Source organism: Meriones unguiculatus, chromosome 2, assembly GCF_030254825.1.
Source record: "Meriones unguiculatus strain TT.TT164.6M chromosome 2, Bangor_MerUng_6.1, whole genome shotgun sequence".
Taxonomy (NCBI): Eukaryota; Metazoa; Chordata; class Mammalia; order Rodentia; family Muridae; genus Meriones; species Meriones unguiculatus.
In genome coordinates, this window is record NC_083350.1 from 130,469,814 (window position 1) to 130,492,550 (window position 22,737).

General features: G+C 39.0%; 1 protein-coding gene across 1 annotated transcript in view; it reads right to left on the minus strand.

The window, feature by feature from the left end:
* Positions 1 to 22,737, minus strand: part of Agtr1 (angiotensin II receptor type 1) — a 43,703-nt gene that overhangs the window by 18,868 nt on the left and 2,098 nt on the right. The window lies entirely within an intron of this gene.

The following is a 22,737-nucleotide window of genomic DNA, read 5'->3' on the forward strand; positions in this document are numbered from 1 at the left end:
GAAAAGTGGGAGGAAAGAGAAAAGGACCTGGGCATGACAGAAGTTCACAAGAGGACCAACAGAGCCACCTGACCAGGTCCCAGAGGGGATTGCTGAGACTGAAGCATCAACCAAAGAGCATGCAGGAACTGAAGAAAAGGAGCATGGGGAGGTGGAGGGAGAGGTCGTGGGCCTGGGAGGGGAGAAGAGACGTGGCTACAACAAGGATGCAAAGTGAAAAAATTAACAAAAAATTGAAAGTAAAAATAAAAAGAAAATTGGTTCCCAAAACAAACCAACCAATCAACCAAACAACAACAAAAACCAACAAAGGATAAAAGCAAATTCAGTGAATGGCTGGAATGGAAAGCTAATACATACACCAAAATAGATAGTGATAGATATTAAGCACTTAGAATCATTTTGTTTTAAAGAAGGTCTTGTGTAGTACAGACTGGCTTTAACTAGTTAGGTAACTGAGGGTGACCTTGACTTTTTGATCCTGTGCCTTTACCGCTTGGGTTGGGTGGTACTGGGATTGAGCTCAGAGTTTGGTCATGCAAGTACACTACCACTGAATCAAATCCCTAGCACCAGCACTTAGAATCTTAAAGGGAAATGCCAATTCAGCTTCCCTCAGTTATTGGTTGCTGTATCATAGGAAACAAAACAACCATAATAAGCTTTAAAGATTTGTTTCTTATATTCCTTGCTATTCATGTGATTGGCCAATTTACTCATTCCTTCCGACCTTAGACTTCATCTATTTGAAGCTGTATGAAATTCAACTGTTTACTGTGAATGTAACTTTTTTATATAAAAAAATGGGGGAAAGGTTGCTGCAAATAAAATACACAGTAAATGTTTTTGATCATAATCGCTACTATATATTACCAATTTCTCCATAAATACACTAAATTACCCAATAAAATTTTACCTTTCATGTGTAATTTGTTGCAGTATTTCATACATATGGTCAATAGATTGATTGAAATAATAAAAATAGCCTTTATCAGATTATGTGCTGATATAACCTGTTACTAATTGCATAAAGCAAATTATCAAATCAGTTTTTAAGAAATGAAAGAATAAGCATTTTAATTAAAGATATTTGTAAGATCAAGTTGAAGGAACAGAACCAAATCATTACAGACCTTTGGTGGGTGAAAAAACTTCAACTAATTGAATGAAAACATTTTTCCCTTAGAAATACAGTGCCTCCCTTGCCTACGGCCACCCTACTATTTCTAGCTCTTCCTTGATTTTCTCACTTATCATATAGATATCGCTATTTTTAAATGTGATTTTAGAGGTTTCACTTTCTGAAAATTGTATAATACTATGTTTTTCTGCTGATAAATTTTGTTATTAGTTTGTTGCTATGTAAAATAATGCAAAACAAATTAGGTCGAATATCTTCATACTAGGACAGGCAGATATGTGAGGTTTGATAGAATTTTGTGAAAGGAACATAATATGCATATTATGGACATCTTCATACGAACACATTCCAATTTCCACACAAAAATTATGTTTCAGAAACCAGTATATTCCAGTAGCCATAGCTGTGCTTAAAAAGAAGCATCAGCTTTAATTATATCTCTAATTATATCCTAAATAAATTATGCTATACCCAGAACAAAAAATGTTTTCTTGGTATAAAACACTAATCTGCAGCATGGGTCATTTTGACTTGGGCTTGAGCAGTAGGTTTATTTTAACATGGAACAGAAAGTCAAATTTATTCCTTTTCATTCTCAGAAGAATATAAGGATCAATGTTTGCCCTTGGTTGGTAGAAACAGATAGAGGATTATCAGTGCTGCTTTGGCTATCCAAGCAAAGTCTCCTTTAGCATTTGAAGCATGTAGTTGAACTGCTATTCTTTTAGTCTTTTGCTTCTTTTGAAAAGACTTAAATCAGAGATTTATAGTATTTAATTTTGTAATAAACCATATAAATTTGGAGAGCCAGGAGTCTCATATTCAAATACTTACAGGATCTGAAAATAACGGAAATGTAGAAGTGTGCGTGATGATGAAAGGAGGGCCTGACTCATTCTTGAAGGGAGACAAAGAACTTACCCGTCAGCTGTTGCCAACCTGATTTTTTAAAACAAGCTGGAAAAATAAATATTTTATGTGAAATATCTTTTAAAAATATTTATACTAATGGGGATGATAAACACTAATATAACGTAAATGATAACAGACTAACCAGAACTCTTACAGGATTGGATTGGGTTCTAGGACTGCCAACTTACCATTTTGGACCAAAGTCAACCATCTACTTTTAACAGCTGGGAAAGAAGATTTGAAGGTTCAAGAAGATACTACACACACCTTTCTAACATTCTCACATGACACCAAGTACTTGGGGTAGCCACTGCATACGCCTGCTGTCATTTCTACATCCAGCATTATCCTTGGTCCAAAGTAGGGAAGTGGTGGAAAAACCACCCAGCTGAGAAAGCAGTGGGAACTGCTCTGAGATAGTCAGCCTTTAATACATTGTCTTAGTCCTCCTTCATCATGAGGAGAAGCTATAGCAGACACTCAGGGCAGGAACTTGGAAGCAGAACCATGGAAGAACATTACTTATCGTTTTGGTCTCCATGCCAGGTTCATCATGCTTTCTAACACAACCTAGGATCACCTGCCAGGATGGCACCACGCACAGTAGCCTGGGCCTCACACATCAGTCATTAGTCAAGGAAATGCTCCCCAAACTTGCCTAAATCTGATGGAGGTAATTCTTTAATTGATTTTCCTTGTTCCTAGATGGCTCTAGCTTGTGCCAAGCTGACAAAAAAACCCAGCCATCATCCACATGTGCAAAATAAGCAACACCAAATGGACCCACAAATATGTATTTCTATGTGTGTGAGTGTGCGTGTGTATGTGCATTTGTCAATAAAAATTAAAGAAGAAAAGGCCATAAAATTGAGAGGGAGTAGGGAGAGGGGAAGATGGAAGGGTAAAAATCATAGGAATACTCGTGTAAAAAGTTCTCAGAAAATTTTAAATAAAAAAAAAATCTGAAAAAGTGCTAATTTCCAGGCTATCTTTGACACATTTCAGGCTTTATTAATCTAGAGCTCTCAGAGTAAAACAGAATACAGGAGGAAGATTATGGTCTCATGTTGTCAAATTTCATGTAACAACTCGGAAGGGGCCTCCTCGAGAGCTATTGGTGGCTACTTTTCCAAGGATGCCAGTTAGAAGTGAAGAAATTCTAGATGTGGAAGGTGATAGAATTTGCCCCATTAGCAAGGACAGGGCAGATTTTGTGTAAGATGGAGTTAGACAGCAGCTAACCCTCCTCTGAAAAAAAAAGCATCTGGGTTCAAGCTAAGAACCCTGTCCATTTAGTATTCCATCCCTCGTGACTTATAGAAATTTGTTTTCTTTAAAATGCTGTGTAGTAATTTTCTTCAGAGGTGACGTTGGTGAGAAAGCTCTTGATCAGGGTGTGACATTTATTAAATTACAGGTAGTCTTTGGCACATGTATTTATTTAATATGTACATGTGTGTGCATTCGTGGAGATCAATGTGCAGGCATCCATTCTCTTCCTCCACACCCGGGTTCCTGGGATTGAACTCTAGTAATCAGGCTTGGTGGCATGTGCCCTTATTGGCTAAACCCTAAATTACAGACATTCCCTGAAAGCCCCCTGCCTTTCCCATACTGTTGGGATTTAGAATTAAAACAGCCCTATTTTTCAATGAGAACTGAGGAGAACGGCGACAACTTACCGACACTCTGAGGATAAAGACTAGATCTTGGCATTTTGGCCCCTATACCATTTTCAAAGACACTGGATTTGCAAAAAATATAGACGTCTCCTGAAACCACAGCTACTTAAATTGGAGCCTGTCTTAGTGTCAGTGTGTGAAGGAGAAAGCGCTTCATATAACATCACACATTCTATATTCTCAAGATGTCTTACCTCCTTAAAAGGCTACTTTTATTTTATGTACTGACATGCTAGGAGTGGTTCTGGGAAATAAATTCCTGAATATTTATAAATAAATGACTGCACTTGTACTATTAAGTAGCCCAAGGACCAGGAATTCTGCCAGAAATAATGCTCCATTTGAGTTCAGATTTCAGTTTAGAGAACCAGCCACATGCTGGTAGTTGCATTAGTTAGGTTTCTACTGCTGGAAAAAAAAACACACCATGACCAAAAGAAAGTTAGGAGGAAAAGATTTATCTCATCTTATGACTTTTAAGTAATGTCCCATCAATGGGGGAAGCCAGAGTGGAAACTCAAGGCAGGAACCTGGAGGCAGGAGCTGATGCAGAGGCCATGGAAGGCTGCTTATTGGTTTGCTTTCCATGGTTCGCTCAGCTGCTTTCTTACAAGTCTCAGGACTCCTAGCCCAAGGGTGGCACCGCTCACGGTGAGCTGAAATCTTCAACATCAACCATCAATCAAAAAATGCTTTATAGGCATGTCCATTGGCCAATCTGGTCGGGGCATTTTCTCAGTTGAGCTCTCCTCTTCTACAATGATTCTAGCGAGTGTCCAGTTGACATAAAACTTGCCATCACAGCAGTTGAAAACTAAACCTCTCTCTGTATCTCTTCAGCATAGTGCTTGAGGTCCTAGCTGGAGCAATAAGACAACTAAAGGAGATCAAGGGGATGCAAACTTGAAAGGAAGAACTCAAAGTATCACTGTTTGCAGATGACATGATAGTTTACATGAATGACCACAAAAATTCTACCAGAGAACTCCTTCATCTAGGATAAACACCTTAAACAAAGTGGCTGGATACAGAATTAACTAAAAAGCAAAAAAATCAGAAACCCGCCAGTATACAAAAGACTAACAGGATGAGAAAGAAATTAGGGAAACAACACCCTTCATAATAGCCACAAATGACATAAAGTGTGACTCTAAGCAAGAAAGTGAAAGATCTGTATCAAAAAACAAACAAACAAACAAACAAAAAAACACAAAAATGTAAGTCTCTGAGGAAAAAGAAATTGAGGAAGATATCAGAAGTTGGAAAGATCTCTTATAATCTTGAAAGAAAAATTCTCAAGTTCATATGGAAAAACAAAAATCCCAGAATTGCTAAAATAACCCTGTACAATAAAAGAACTTCTGGAGGTATCTCCATTCCTGATCTCAAACTGTATTATTGAGCAACAATAATAAGAACTGCACAGTCCTAGCATAGAAACACACTGTTGGATCAATGGAATAGAATTGAAGATCCAGAAACCCACCTATACACCTACGGATACTTGATTTTTGACAAGGAAACTAAAACCATACAATGGACAAAAGACAGCATCTTCAACTGGTGCTGGTTTAACTGGATGTCTACATGTAGAAGAATGCAAATAGATCCATATTTATCACCCTGCACAAAACTAATGTCCAAATGGATTAAAGACCTCAACATAAAACCAGACACACGGAACCTGTTAGAAGAAAAAGTCGGGGAAGAACCTTGAATTCATTGGCACAGGAGAGAACTTCCTGAACAGAACACCAACAGCACAGGCTCTAAGAGCAACAATCAATAAATGGGACCTCATGAAACTGAAAAGCTTCTGTAAAGACACTGACAACAGAACAAAATGACAGCCTATGCACTGGGAAAAGATCTTCACCAACCCTATATCTGATAAAGGACTATTATCCAGAATATATAAAGTACTCAAAGTAATCCAATTAAAAATGGGGTACAAAGCTAAACAGAGAATTCTCAACAGAGGAATATCGAATGGCAGAGAAACACTTAAAGAAATGCTTAACGTCCTTAGTCATTCAGGAAATGCAAATCAAAATGACTCTGAGATTTCACCTTATACCCATCAGAATGGCTAAGATAAAAAAACAAAAACAAAAAACAAAACAACCCCCCCCCCAAAAAAAAACCTCAAGTGACAGCGCATGCTGTAGAGGATATGGAGAAAGGGGGTCCCTTTTCCATTGCTAGTGGGAACATAAACTTGTAGAACCACTTTGGAAATCAATCTGGCACTTTCTCAGACAATTAGGAATAGTGGTACCTCAAGATACAGCTATATCATTCCTAGGCATACATCCAAAATATGCTCAAGTATACAACAAGGACATTTGCTCAACCGTGTTCATAGGAGCTTTATTTGTAATAGCCAGAATCTGGAAACAACCCAGATGTCCCTCAACCAAAGAATGGATACAGAAATTTTGTGGTACATTTACATAATGGAATACTACTCAGCTATTAAAAACAAGGAAATCATGAAATTTGCAGGCAAATGGTGGGAACTAGAATAGATCATCCGAAAAGTAGAAAGACACACATGGTATATACTCACTTATAAGTGGATATTTAGCCATTTAATATAGGATAAATATCCTAAAATCTATATTCCTAAAGAAGCTAAACAACAAAGCGGACCCTAGGGAAGACACTCATTCAGAAGGGCAAACAGGATAGACATTGGAAGTGGGAAAAGACAGAGAACAGGGCAGGAACTTACCAGAGAGGGCCTCTGAAAGACTACCCAGCAGTGTATTGAAGCAGATACTGAGGCTTATAGCCAAACTTTGGGCAGAGTGCAGGGAATCTTATGGAAGAAGGGAGAGATAAAAAGAACTGGAGGGGACAGGAGCTCCACAAGGAGACCAACAGAGCCAAATATCTGGGCCCAGGGGGCCTGCAATAACAGACACTCCAACCAAAGACCATGCATGGAGAGGACCTAGACCCCCTGCTCAGATGCAGCCCACAGGTAGCTCAGTCTCCACGTGGGTTCCCTAGTAAGGGGAGCAGGGGCATTCTCTGACATGGACTCAGTGGTCAGCTTTTTGATCACCTTCCCCTGCAGAGACAGCCTTGCCAGTCCACAGAGGAAGAGTATGCAGCCAGTCCTGATAAGTCCTGATAGGCTAGGGTCAGATAGTGGGGGAGGAGGACCTCCCCTATCAGTGGTCTAAGGGAGGGAAGTAGGGGGAGAAAAAGGAGGGCCAGTGGAATCAGGAGGAGACAAAGGAGGGGCTACAGCGGGGATACAAAGTGACTAGATTGTAATAAATAATGAATAAATAAAAGGAAAATGCTATAAGGAATCAAATTCATGTTTGGTAATAAAACATTCATTAAGGTGAAAAAAAAAACCCACTAAAACTAAACCTCAAACATTTCTGTCAAATCCACATATTTCTATGTCCAGAGCCTCTTTTATTTCTGTGAAACCAGGCAAGTGGGATAAAGTCAGAAAAAAAAAATCATGTAACAAATGGAATTTTAGAAAGATCATAAGCCAGGAGATGAAACCCCTATAGAGGGACATTAGGGTACTTCAGAAGGCTGTTTCTCTCCCTTCACTTACACCAGAAGGTTCACTGACCATAGTTTGGTTTAATTTTATTAGAAATATTCAGTACAATACAGTTTGGGGTTTAAGAGCTATTGTTGAATTATGGTTAGGCTTATGGTGGTTATTGTGTTTTAAAAGTTCTGGAATCAGCTGGGCATGGTGATGCATGTCTACCATCCTAGCACTCAGGAGGCCGAGGCTGGGTGACAGAAAGTTCCAGGCCAGCCTGGAGTACATAAAGAAGATATTATTAAAAAAAAAAATGGATTCAAATTGAACCAAGTTGGTTCAAATCACCAAATCACATTTTTTGAGGTGTAGAGATGTATGAACATTAAATATAAATAAGTTATATATTAAAACTCACCTTTTGGTGGGAAAGATATGTCCGTATGAAAAACAAGAATAAAATGGGTTTCAAATGGCCTAATTTTCCTGATTTAAAATGTTTCCTAATAATAGTTTTAAATTCTTGATTTACCCAAGTTTAGAACTATTTAATATATACCTACTTAAAAAACACACAGTAAGTATTTCTTACTGCAAGGAATAACAACCACATGACTATCTAGAATCAGATTACTTAAAAATAATTTTCAAAATTCTTTGTCACAGAACTTCCCAGACATTGAGCTATTACTATTTTCTTCCAGTGATGGACATTGTAATTTTTTTCTTATTCTGCTTGAGATAATAATGTGAGAGCTATTCTTGGTTATCAACTTGACTTCATCTAGAATTGACTAAAGCCCAAGTAGCTGGTCACACCTTTGACCGATTTTTCTTCATGGGTGGGAAGACCCATCTTAAATTCAGTCATTTGAAGTAGAAAGACCCACATTAAATCCAGGTCAATTGAAATCAAAAGACCCATCCTATCTGCACCATTCCTCCTTTGTAAAGGACCTGGGAGAAGGAATATTTTGCTTTTAGCCCACTTGACCTCATTGTTGCTGATAAATTCATTTCTTTGATCCTACATTTTTTTTTTGAATTCTGACATATACTGAAGACCAGCTGAGATATTTCAGCAGTGCGGACTGAACGACTATTGGATTCTTGGTCTTTCCTCAGGAGATAGCCATTATTGGACCCTGCCTGTAAGCCATTTTAAAAATCTCTCTCTCTCTCTCTCTCTCAGATACACACACACACACACACACACACATACACACACACACACACTGCATTAATTCTGTTTTTCTAAGGAGCCTTAATACAGACTTGTTCTTATTTTTTTCTACACTGAGAAGTCTCTATTGCAAGTTTATGGCACAGAAGGCCTCCATGGGAGAGGTATGACATCACAGATCTTGGCTCTATTTGTTGGAAATAGTAACAAACTCCTTTGCCTAAGCTTTCAGGAAAGGAGCTGTAGAAAATCAAATTGACATGAGAGAAACCACTAATCTTCATTGTCCTACCCATCTTCTGAACACTGTTAAATATGTTTGTTCCCTCAACATTTGCCTTTCCATATAGGCTACGGGAGGGAGTTTCATATATTTGCATAAACGTGTAAATGATACGTATGTGTAAATATAAAGAGAAAGTAATTCAACATTAAAGCTAACAATTAAGAACCATTAAATGTGAAAATTCATTTTGCAGAAAATTTTCATTCAATAGATATAATTAATTTCCTTAATGAAACATCACAGGTTAATTAGGTTTGGAATAATCAGACACTGAGGGCCCCATTAAGAGAGAGAGGGTGATTTATCAATTAGTTGAGGAAAATATAATTAGATTTGATCAGCTGACTATTCCTGCCCTGCTGGGGATTCAGACAGCTACTCAGACCTGGTTATATAGTTGGGTTTATGTTGAACATGGGCAGCTGAAGAGGCTCTGAAGGCAGACAATTTTTATTCAGAAAGGACTGCTTGAAATTTCTTTATCCTATCTGAATGTCTTTAAGTAGAGGAGTGGCGAGTTTTAATATCACTTTCAGCGGGATTTCTTGGCATTAGCTGTCTGCTTTCTACCACTGAAAGGCTTAATGGGCTACAAAGAAAGAAGTACTCTTGCTAAATGCATCTTCTCCCCCCCCAACCCTCAAGCCTGGTGAAGCAGCCATTCAACCCAGCTGTGCAGGGGGAGGCTGGCAAGGATGATCCCAGGGAGCAAAGGTTCCCAGACAACTTTGTGTGACTATGCCTGTGTCAAAATAAAAAATAAAAGAGAAGAGTTAGGAGTTTGGCATTTGCCTAGCTTGCCTAGCTGGACCTTAGGTTCAAGGTCCAGACTTGAAAAAATGCATCCAGTCTTACCATATTCCTGGCTGGAAGGTGTATATGATGTAATTTATTATTATTGTTTCTAGAGCTGAATATATATATATGTAATTTAAAGCATTCAAAGCCCATATCTCCAAACTTATCTACACTTTAAAAAAAAGACATAAACATGCACATGCATGTGCTGGTAAACGTTCTCGTAAAATGTATTCAATTTACCCTTCTTCATTCAAATGCTGATTTCTCTGGTTTCAATCTGGACATTGCATTGTGATGTTTATTCTAAGCATCACCTGTCTCAAGTTTGTGTAAACGTACCACCATTTGTTCTCTGTATTTTCAATAAAACAACCAGCCAGTGTTGTGCAATGGTGAGAATAGGATGGGACATCCTGGTCTGGAGGGGAGGAGAAAGAAGCGAGTGGGAGGAGTCAGAGAGGAGAGCTCTTTAGGAGAGGACTGGGAACCATGAGGAGAGAGGAACCGGACCTAAGATATGATTGAAAACAAGTATAATGTGGGAAATATGAATAGGAGGAAACTATTTGGGCTTGGAAGTTTAGGATGGAGTAACTATTGCCCAGCATTGTGCTCTAGGTTAATTAAATAAATCCTAGTTTCTCTGTGGTGATTTGGGTTGTTTAGGAATAACCTTGGTTTAACTAAAAGATAAATCAATAATAAACATACATGAAAATAAAAAACAAAACAAACTCTAAAAATATCTAGTGACAGAACCCTATAAAAAGGTGATGATTTTTTTTTTTTTTTGTAATCACTAAGATTAAAACATCTTGTATAGCTTCCTCACAGCTCTACTGTTGAGTGCCTTAGAGATAGTGTTCCCTACTTGCCTGTCAAGGAAGGGGCAAAGTCACTTTCAATATGTACCTGGTCAACTAGCACCTACCTAGCTTCGACTTCCGTAGAATGTAATAACAACCTCCAGAGTGGGAGAAGCCACATTCCCTTTCCCTCAGGATAATGAGAATCTGAGGACTTATTTGAAGCTCCCTCCTCCTTGTAGTCAGGTAAATCAAAGGGTCCTTTCATGAAAACTATCAGAAAGCTCATGAGGAATGGGTTGGAAAGGCAAAGCAGCCCCAGCCCACTCTGTTGCTCTCTGGAGATTGTTATCATACAGCGTGGCTTCACGCCGTTCATCCATGCCTATCACATCGTTAAACTGCACCAGGCTCAGGGACTCCCTCTGACTGCAAGTTAGCCTTTCTCTGGAAAGGAAAAATTTGCAGGAATGAGGCACGTGGGTTTTCTGAAGATGGACAGGTCAAATGTTAAAGTCTGTGGTCTAGCGGAAGTAGCATACATGTCCACCATGAATTGCTGAAGAGAAGTCACAGGCCAATCTTGACAGGCTTTATATAGCGACAAGAACGCAGCTAAGAGCAATCAACTGTAGACAGGAAAGGTTTTTTTGCTAGAGTTGTATACCTCTCACATGAGTTGCCATCAGTACATGAGTGGATACATCTTAGAAATTCTGATTATATATATGTGTGTGTGTATAAAACATTCTATAAATGCCTATATTTTTGAGATTATAATATAATTACAATATTTCTTCCTTCACTTTTCTCACTTCAAGCCCTCCATGTATCCTTTCCACTCTCCCATAAAACTCATGGCCTCTTTTCAGGTCATATTCCTACATATAAGTTCAGTTTGCATAATGTTACTTTTATGTATGTTTTCAGGGCTATTTGACACTGGACGGCCAATAGATGTGCTCATTCCTGAGAAGAACCACATTTTCTGGGCCACCTTTCCGCATTTGCATATAGTTCTTTGTGTAGGGTTGAGGCATCATGGGCCTTTCCCTCTCAGGTTGACATGTTCATTGGTGTCATTTTTTTTTTTTCAGGTCACAGTTGGGCAACTACATTGGGGAGACATAGTGGTTATAGCTTCTGATGTTACTAAGAGACACAATCTCACAGCCAAGTCTGTGATCCTTTGGCAATTACCATCGTTCTGATCCCTCCTCTTCAATGCCTGAGCTTTAGGTGTTGGAGCGTTCTGTGGATGCATCCTTTGGGGCGGGGCTCAACTCTGAAATGCATGCATTTTTAATCTGCATATTGAAGAGAATGGAATGAGATTGGATTTCTGGGATTTCACATGTCTTTGTTTCCTCGGTTTCTTTCACAGAGCAATAGTCACGTGGCTAAATGAACTTTAAAAAAATTTTTAGCTTAAAATTTTTACCAGGGCTATTAAAACATAATTTAAAAATAGCTTTGTAAAAATATTTTTCTGGGCCTGTAATAGAACTGACATCTGTGCTTGGAATAGAACTCAGGGACTCACACATACTAGACAAACTGCTCTACCACTGAGCCATTCCCCCAGCCTACATGCTCTTTCTTTTTACTCATTTTATTACTCTTCTTGTTTCTCTCACTTGTTAGTTCTACTAAGCACTATGTCCTACATTATCACATATAAAGCAACCTCTGTGATGGCTGCATAGTATTCTGTTTCATGATAATTCTCTTGATAACAACTTATTTAACCAACCAACGTTTATGGGGCTCAACCTGTTTCCCCAATTTCCTCTTTAGCTGCCACAAAAATGTCTCAGTCATCTCACTTGGGCAGAAGTACTTTTGTACTTGCATGAATGTATCAGTAGGATACATCTAAAAGGGCCTTATTGAACCAATCTTTATATTCTTAAGTTCTTGACAGGTATTTACAAGCTCACTTCTATAAAGTTTCCAACAAAAGTTTGATGTTGAAAAATTGAATTTCATGAACTCTTTTTTTGTCCATTGATTTGATTGGATTGGCATTTCTTTAACTGGGAAATAACTTGAGCTTCCTTTCAGTTTCTTGACATTTTCATGGTTTTCTTCTACCAGTTTGCTTTGTTATCCCTTTTGCTTAATTTTCTTTGAGCTGTTCACATTTTCTTGTTTTGAAAAGCTCATGTCACTTCACAGAAACTAATATTTTACATGTTCAATAGCTCTCTTTTTTAAATTTTATTTTATTTTATTAATTACACTTTATTCACTTTGTATCCCCTATAAGCCCCTCCCTCCTTTCCTCCCGGTCCCACCCTCCCTCCCCCTTCTTCACGCATGCCCCTCCCCAAGTCCACTGATAAGGGAGGTCCTCCTCTCCTTCCTTCTGCTCTTAGTCTATCAGATCTCATTAGGAGTGGCTGCATTGTCATCTTCTGTGGCCTGGTAAGACTGCTCTCCCCCTCAAGGGGAGGTGATCAAAGAGCAGGCCAATCAGATTATGTCAGAGGCAGTCCCTCTTCCCATTACTAGGTAACACACTTGGACACTAAACTGCTATGGGCTACATCTGTGCAGGGGTTCTAGGTTATCTCCATGCATGGTACTTAGTTGGAGTATGAGTTTCTGGGAAGACCCATGTTTTCAAATTTTCTGGTTCTGTTGCTCTCCTTGTGGGGTTCCTGTCCTCTCCAGATCTTACTATTTCTCACTTCTTACATAAGATTCCATGCACACTGCCCAACAGTTGGCCATAAGTCTCAGCGTCTGCTTTGATAGTCTGCAGGGCAGAGGCTTTCAGAGGCCCTCTGTGGCAGGTTCCTAGGTTGTTTCCTGTCTTCTTCTTCTTCTTCTGATGTCCATCGTCTTTGCCTTTCGGGATGGAGATTGAACGTTTTAGTCAGGGTCCTCTCTCTTGATTAGTTTCTTTAGATGTACAAACTTTAGTAGGTTTATCCTATGTTATATGTCTATATGAGTGAGTATATACCACGTGTGTCTTTCTGTTTCTGGGACAGCTCACTCAGGATGATCCTTTCCAGGTCCCACCATTCACCTGCAAATTTCATGATTTTCTTATTTTTCATTGCAGAGTAACATCTACCCAATGGAGTATTACTCAATAGGTCTCTTGGGTTTCCCAGGAACTTATTTATGCTACTTTTCATTACATATCTACTTTAATAAATTCATTTATTTGTGTGTGGAGTGGAATGTGCTCATGTCATTGTTCATGTATGGAGGTCACATGATGACTTTGAAGTTCGTCTACCTTGTGAATCCAGGGTGTCAAACTTAGATCATCAGATTTGGCTGGCAGCTGCTCTTTACTACTTTGCAGAGGTATCGAGTCAGTCCCTAACTGTTAATTAACTGTGGACTTGGAACATTTAAAAATAGGATTATTTTAACTTTTAAAAGTTACCAAAGAAGACAACACATAGCTGATTTAAACATTATGTGCATATATGTATGTTACTCTGACTACGGTGTTGTAATATGAAATAATTTTGGCATCTTACATCTATTATAAAATATTTCCTACACGTGGTCTCCCATGTCTAGCCACATGTCTGCATGCCTGCACACCTGTGCATTGCTCTAACTATCCCACTGAACTGGGGCCTCCAAACACGGTTGTCTGGGTCTCCCAGGTGAGAGGAGGAAAGGTGAGGAAAACGAGCAGGACGGACCTCAGGTCACTCAGCTAATCCCTAGAAAAGATCCCAGGTTCCCACTTGCTCCAGTCTCCAGCATCTAGCCACACACCTGCATGCCTGTCCCAAACCAAACTGTGGGCCCCCAAACCCCATTGTCTGGGTCTCCCAGTTGAGAAAAGGTAACCATGAGGAAACCAAGAGGTACCAACTTCAGGACACCAGGCTAATCACTAGAAAAGATCCTGGGTTCCCACCAGCTGACAGTCTCAGCTCGTAGCCATTCCCGTTTAGGCTGCTCTCACCTTCCTGTGGATACCTTTGGGGTACCAGAACACACAGCTCTATCCTCAGGCCTCTTGACACACAGGAGCCACAGTAAACCAGAGATGCCACTCCAAAGCTCAGCCCATCTCCCTAGGGAGACCAACCAGACCTCTGGGCTCACAGATTCTCTAAGAAGGCTTCAGCCATCAAGCACAGTGTCTGGGCAGCTGCAGCTCATTAACATCAGAGCAACAAAGTCGGTGGTGGGGCCACTACATCAGATTTCCCCTGGCAAGAGGAGAGCCCTCCCCCTCGCTCCCTGCACTCCTGAGGAGTCAAGTTAGACCACAGGTTCACACATCTGGGGAGATTCTCAGGCAATTCCTTGAGAACCACCACCAGTCAGAAACCATACCCACTAATCTGAGGAGGGCTTCTGCAGAAACACCCAGCTGCCACTCAGGGCTTTTCTAGCACGGCCCCTTCAGAACTCCAGGAGGCACCAGAAACTACCAGCCAAAGCAAGAGACAACCAGATGGCTAAAGACCAGCATAAAAACACAATCAATAAAATCCAGAAAATGTGGCATCTCCAGAACCCAGTTATCTCAAGGCAAGCAGCCCTGGATACCCTAACACAACTGAAACACAAGAAAATGACCTTAAATCTATGCTTAAGAAGATGCAACAGAGCAAATGAATAAATCTGTAAAGAAATACAAGAAGATACAGTCAAGTGGGTTGAGGCCCTTAGAGAGGCTTGTAGAGAGGAAATGGATAAATCATTCAAAGGAATACAGGAAAATGCAAGGAAACAGATAAAGGAATTGAACAAATCATTTAAAGAAATGGAGGAAAACACAAATAAACAGTTGAAGGAAATTAATAAGACACTTCAAGTTCTGAAGATGGAAATGGAAACAATAAAGAAAGCAGAAACTGAGAAAATCATAGAGAGAACTTAGAAAAGAAAACAGGAACTACAGAGGTAAGCTTCACCGACAGAGTAAAAGAGATGGAGAAGGGAATCTCAGGTGTAAAAGATACAATGGAAGAAATCAATGCAACAATCAAAGAAAATGGTAAATCTTAAAAATTCTTGACCCAAAACATCCAAGAAATCAAGGACACCATGAAAATATGAAACCTAAGAATAATAGGGATGGACAAAAGAGAAAATTTCAGGCTCCAAGGTCCAGAAAATATTTTCAACAAAATCATGAAAGAAAGGTTCCCCTATCTAAACAAAGAGATGCCTATAAGCACACAAGAGGCCTTTAAAACACCAAACAGATTAAACCAGAATAGAAAATTCTCCTGCCACAAAGTAGTCAAAACACTGAATGCACAGAACAAAGAAAAATATTAAAAACTGCAAGGGAAAGAAAGCTAAGTATTATATAATGAAAAACCTATCAAAATCACACCTGACTTTTCAGCAGAGACAATAAAGGCTGGAAGGGCCTAGCAGATGTCTTGCAAACCATAAGAGACCACAGATGCCAGTCCAGACTACTATACCCAGCTAAACTTTCAATCACCATAGGTGGAGAAAGCAAGATATTCCACGACAGAACCAAATGTAAATATCTATGCACAAACTCAGCCCTACTAGAAGATACCAGAAGGAAAACTCTTACCCCAATATATATATATGTATACACACACACACACACACACACACACACACACACACACACACACATCTCCACGCCAGATAAAGTGGCAACAGTTAGCTATACGCAGGCAAATAGCTAGAGAACATCATGTGTTTCGTATGTTTGAGACAGTTACTGACTTCAGGTTCATGGAACACTCCTGTTCTAGAGAAATACCGTGCTGAATTAGAAGCATGTAAGAACACATTTGAATTTAATAACAAGAAGAATTTGGGTCAAGCAAAGAAAAGTATGATGAAATTGCAAGTGTGTAGCCCTTGTTGGAAGAATCACTTCTTCATTAATTAATTTTCAATCTGTTTGGGGTTAAAAAAAGTCTTGCTACATGTTGTTTTCAATTATGTTCACAAACTTGGTTTGGTGAGTCCAGTGGAACTCTAAAAGGCCAAAGAGGATGGTCATTGTTATTTTATAATTTTGTTAGCACTATAGAAACTTTTCGAACTGTCCGTAGACTGTCCTTGGTGTTACTTCCCTTCCCAGAGTGCCTATGTAGCATGATGGTTGCACTAACCTTTAACTTAACTGTTACATAGGTATGAATGCTCCCAGAATACTAACGTCCCATATCCAAGCATCTGGCAAAGTTTACCCTTGAGAAAATTGTGCCTGCTTAATGTGGAAGGCACACCTCTCTCCTCGTGGAATAGGTTATCTCAAAATGAGAGGCATTTGGCCAGGACCGTCTGAAAGTTTCTTGAAAACCGGCATATGCTGAGATGAAAGAGACTGAATCATTTTGGAAGCCACAAGCTTAAAATAAGGCATCACTTGCTTGAGAGTCTGTAATCAGCTGTAGCTTTGTTTATTTACTATAAAATCATACTTGAGGTAAAGGAGCATTTATAGTAACAGCAAAAAAAAAAAAAAAAAAAAAAAAAGCGATTGCTGATTTCAGTTGGCTTACTGAACAGTTTGTTTTACTTGCCTGAGAAACAACTTGATAATATTAGAATCCTGAATGTTTAATGGTAAATTTTAGTTGAGATAACAAAAATATGTTTAAACTATACCATCATTTAGGAGATATGTACATTTTATAACATTGTTCTAAGTTGCCCAGGGTGATCTTCAATTATGTGACTAAAGGAATCTTCCTGTCTCCATTTCACTTGTAGCTAGGCTATATACATGTGGCACTGGGGTCACCTACTATTCCTTTGTAAAAGGCAGGACTAAGATAACCTGGTTTACACTTGACCCACCTATTAAGCATATCGCCAATAATGAGTTTGAGAGGATTGTCCTAATTTTAGTGTTTTTTTACAAATAAAAAAAAAAGCCTAGAATTCATCATTGTGCTTTGGGTCACATGTTTTAAATGAAATAGAGATCTTGTATTCTTCTTTTCACAAATAAAGAAATGAGGACTTACTTTTCAAATTGTTAACTTTCAACATTCAAATAGTTAGCTTTCATTAGAACACAGGTGACCTGGAGTAGAGATTAGACTGTGCACTAAATAAGACAGGATTTGAGATTAGAATTACTCTGTGTAAATCTTGACTCTGTCAGTTACTACATTTAGGAGAGTTATTCATCTTATTTTCAGTATTCTAGACCATAAAATGAGGACAAAGTAGTGACTATTTTATAGAGTTGTTATGAAAAGGTCAACACCAACTCAGTTAATTGTAGTTTTCTCAAAATGTGATTTTGCTTCTGGGAAGAATGATGTCAGAATTTTCTTGAGAAGTACATTAAATCTGTAGATAATTTTGCCCTTATTTGTTGTTGATAGGTGTATGAACTGATGTAGACGTTATAGAAACTAGTATGATAGTTTTTCAAAAATATAAAAATAGATATACCATATAATCCAGCTATCCTTTTCCTTGAAACTTATCCAAAATACCCTACATTCTACTAGAGAGACACTTGTTCATCTTTGTTGCTGCTTTATTCATAATAGCCAGGAAATGAAATCTGCCTAGATGTCCATGAAAAGACAAATGTTATCAGAGACACAATGGAATTTTATTCAGCCATAAAGGTAAATTAAACTGAAAGCTACAGAAAAATAGATGGAAAATACAGGCCCAGAAAGACAAACACACGTAGTCCCTCACACATGCAGATCTTAGCTTTTAATGCTTATATCTGTTTATTTACATTGGAGTGAGTTTGTGCAAAGGCCAAGAAAGTAGAAAGGGACCCACAAGAAAGTGGGAAAAACCAAAAACCAAAAACCAGAGGCTTCGAGGGAGAGGAGTAACAGAGTATATGTGATATGAAGGTGAAAAGGTTAAAAGGGAGACACTGGGATGGAAGGTCTGATCAGAGATGAAGAGGCAGGAAGTTACCAGAGAGGAGGTAGAGTGTGTGTGTGTCAACCCAAATCAACCCAAATCAAGAATGCCATTAAGAAACCTGCTCCTTTGCAGAAAGTTTCCAGAATTTAGAAAAAAAGTTATCTTTTTAAAATTATTATTATATTAATTATTTTTATTAATTACAGTTTATTTACTTTTTATTCCCCCCGCATAGCTTCTTCCCTCCTCCCCTCCCAATCCCACCCTCTCTTCCTCTTCCACACCTGTGCCCCTCCCCCAGTCCACTGATAGGGGAGGTCCTCCTCCCCTTCCCTCTGATCCTAGTCTATCAGGTCTCATCAGGAGTGGCTGCATTGTTTTTCTCTGTGGCCTGGTAAGGCTCCTCCTCCCTTAGGGGGAGGTGATCAAAGAACAGGCCAATCAGTTCCTGTCAGAGACAGTCTCTGTCCACATTACTATGAACCCACTTGGAGACTGAGCTGCCATGGGCTACCTCTGTGCAGGGGTTCCTGGCCATCTCCATGAGTGGTCCTTGGCTGGAGTATCAGTTTTAGAAAAGACCACTGTGCCCAGAATTTTTGGATCTGTTGCTCTCCTTCTGGAGCTCCTGACCTCCCCAGGTCTTACTATCTCCCCCTTCTTTCATAAGATTCCCTGCACTCTGCCCAAAGTTTGGCTATGAGTCTCAGCATCTGCCTGATACCCCACAGGGTAGAGCCTTTCAGAGGCCCTCTGTGGTAGGCTCCTGTCCTGTTACTTGTTTTCTCCCTCCTCCGATGTCCATCCTCTTTGCCTTTCTGAATGGGGGGGTTGAACATCTTACCCAGAGTCCTCCTTCTTGATTAGCTTCCTTAAGTGTACAGATTTCAGTATTTTATCCTATATTATATGTCTAGTATCCTATGTTAATGTCTAGTATCCACTTATGAGTGAGTATATACCCTGTGTGTCTTTCTACTTCTGGGAAACCTCACTCAAGATGATGTTTTCCAGTTCCCACCATTTACCATGCATAGTGATGTGATGAATTTCAAGAAGCGGGTTGGGGAAGAAAAGGGTAAAAAGAAGGTGTGGATGATATGTCCAGATTTAACATCTTTTCAGAATATACTAACCTGAAGAGAAAGTTTCTGGTTTCTTTGGAAACTCAGTTGTGCCATGTGAACATGTTTTTTGTTAGGGTCCCAGGTGTGGGATGTGGGAATGTCCCACCTCCTCCCCCCAGTGAAAAACAGCCCCCATGGAAAACAGCCACTGTGAAAAGGCGATTGGTGTTTGTCAGCTGAAAACTACCTCGTGTAAGTAGTTTTTGTGAGCTGGACATCCTCCTGTGGACCCTGAGAAGGGATAAATAGGAGCCCACAGACAGTGAGAACCCCTTCTGTATTGCTCTGCATTGCAATGGTTCAGCTCCTTCGCTGGTCTCTGCAGAGAGGAGTGCTGCAGACACCTGATTGTGCTGCTGTGGTGGAGTTTTGCTCTGCAGCTGACTTGTGCCCCTTGGATGGACTGTTGCCGCTTCTGCTGAATCATTCTGCTGCTGCTGCTGCTTTCCTGTTTGATTGGACTGCTGGTCTCCCGACGACTGAGTTTGATAATCCCCAGAGAACCTATTGACCCCTATCAGCAGGAAGTAGCTCAAAGAGGTCTACACAACACCCACCTTTCTCTACTAATCTCCTATACAGGGTTGAGGGGTTGGAAGGGATGAGGCATTTAAGAACCTTAAATAAAGTAGGTGTTTGAAAAATCTAAGCCTGCACTAAACAGCCTTGTTTTACCTGCCTTTTAACACATTTAGGATCAGTAATTTATATTTCAACCTCTCTTTTTAAAGTCTTGTTTTTCTCTTGCCAGTCTTTTTTCAGAATGAAAAATGGCATTGATGTTTAGTTAACCTGTTTGGAAGGCCAAGGAATCAACTTTAAGCCATTTTAATGTATACTAATACATTAATGGGATAATTTATCTAGATGACATTTGAAAGGTAGTTTCACTGTAACATTTATTTTATACAACACAGAGATCTGAAAATGCATTGGAGGCTTTCCATACTGCTACTGGAAACAATCAAACCACAAATAAAAAAGATAAGGAATTAACTTTCATTTGCCATTATTACTCCTTCAGACTGAAAAATGCCAAAGATGTCCAATTGCCCTGTTGGTAAGGCTGAAGAATCCAAGCCATTTAATTGTGCACAACAATCTATCTAGATAAATGTTTGCTGTAACATTTATCTTCTTAATATGGGGATCTGAAAATGCATTGAACACTTTCCACACCTTTATTTGAAAAACAAAAACAAAAAAAACAGCCCACAAACAAAAAGGAAATGCAGTGACTTTTGTGGAGTGTGCAGTAAGTGAGATTGTGAGGGCATTGTGGGCATACATTACTGGGGTCCCTATTACCAAAGGAGGAGCAGCCTTTGGTAGAGGAGAGGTGGAAAGAAGCATCAGTTATTATAAAAGTCGTGGGAACTGAACCATGCTACACATTCCATTTGGCCTGAAAGGTAAGTAAGACAAGAGAAGTGGTGGTTCTTAAACATCTTTTCTTTCTATCTACATTCTTAGCTTGCCCAACACCTGTTTGGGGCAAAGATCGCTTTTATCCTTTGATGTGTTATTTTGTCATCTGATCTATCCCTTTGCAAGAATCTGCATTCTTTATTTTTCCAAAGCCTATTAAAGAAATTAATATAAAATGAGAAAACACAAATCAACATGAAGGGCACGTTAGCAATCATGAACTCTTTCAGAGTGCACAACCGTGGTTATATTTTTCAGTATTCTTATTTTCTAGTTAGCCTTTGATATTTAAGTTCATTGTCCTAAAGAAGATATTTGAATACTTTGGTAAAGATCCAAGTATATTTTATGTACATTAATTGGATGAGAAATCACATAGGAGTTGACCCAAACCAAAGAATTATTAACTGTATAGTTTAGAATTTGAGGACAATGCCAGTGGAAACTTAAGCCAAGAAGGTACAATGCAGCTAGAGCACTCCTGAATTCACCATTTACCTTCTTGACAACCTCCATATTTTAAAAGTCAGACTGGCCAAGCAACAGAAAAATTTCTTGCATATGGGAGTAATGCTTCAATAGTACCAGGAGGTTCCAGACCTCCCCTCTGACTCAAGATGCTGCCTTTAAGACAGCTATTCAGTCTTTGAAGTAGTTGGAGTGAAGCTTCTAAACAAAATTTTGAATTTGTTAGTCTGCCTGAGAGGCTATTTGGCCTACGGAGGAGCTGAATGAACAAACAAACAAACAAACAAAAAACCAAGAGTAAATAATTCTAAACTGACCTATAGAAATAATCTAAAATAAGACAACTTTTGTATTTAGTTTTCATACACAAAGCCACTTTCATCCCTTGTGAAAATCTCCTACAAAGTGAAAATCAGAAATCATTTACTTTTAATACAGCAGCATGGCATAGTGGCATAGTGATGACTGTTCTAAGCTCACTTCGTTTTCTTTTTCCAATGGTCAAAATTGACCTTAAAGGAACAGTGCTTTAAAACAATATCAGGAAAGTTTATGATTCTTTACATTTTCCCCATCACTGAATTATGTATTTTAGAACAATAGTAAACTAGTGGAAGTCATTTGTCAAGTAGAATACTGCTTTAAATTTCTGAAGATAGTAGATACTAGTGAGTTAAACACTAGTTGTGTTAGATAGTAATCCATTAAAAAAGCTGTTTTTAAAGAACTAAAATTCAAATAGTGAATGTAATAGAAGCTGTATGTATAGGTAAAGCTAAGATAGAAACCAGACAGAGCTTACTTATGTTTATGAGAGCTTTAGCATACTGCTTTAATACATGAGATGAAACACCGACCATCTTACCCAATGACTTCAGGTAATTTTTTAAAGAGAGAACGCTTTAAACTATTTTGAAGAAAAAATGATAGTGCTTTCTAGCAATGAGGCATTGAAAAGCCAATGTGTCCAATTTGCAAAATCACATGGGAGGAAAACACTCCTAAACTGAGCTTAGATATTTTCACTGTGGTTATTGTTTTGCTTCGTTGTGTGCATTAAAGTCACCTGCTTAAGCGTGAGGCCAAGAGACAGGAGTTTGCACCAGACAGCTAAACATGTAAATAAGGGAGAAATTACATCTCTGTTCACAGGACAGGTTTGGAAGTAAAATACAGCACATTTCGACTGTTTTCTTGAAAAGTTCTGTTTTCTTGAGAGACGAAGGACGGCACAGGTGGACAGCAGCCAAACTATTCTTCATTTTCCTTCTCAGTTCAACATTTACCCTGGCTTTGGTAAGTGGCAGATTAGCGCTCCTTTTCTATTGTCTCTCTAACACAAGACAGACACTGCTGTCCATAGGAGCAGCACAGTGATGAGACACACATGAACCACACACATGAACACACAAATACAGTTTGACTCCATACTAGAAAGTGAAAGTGAGACACCTGCAGGGTTCATAAATTGGCCTCGTTTTTGAACAACGATGCAGAGTAAGACAACGAGAAAAGACTAAAGATGGGGGAACTGCCATAGCAGC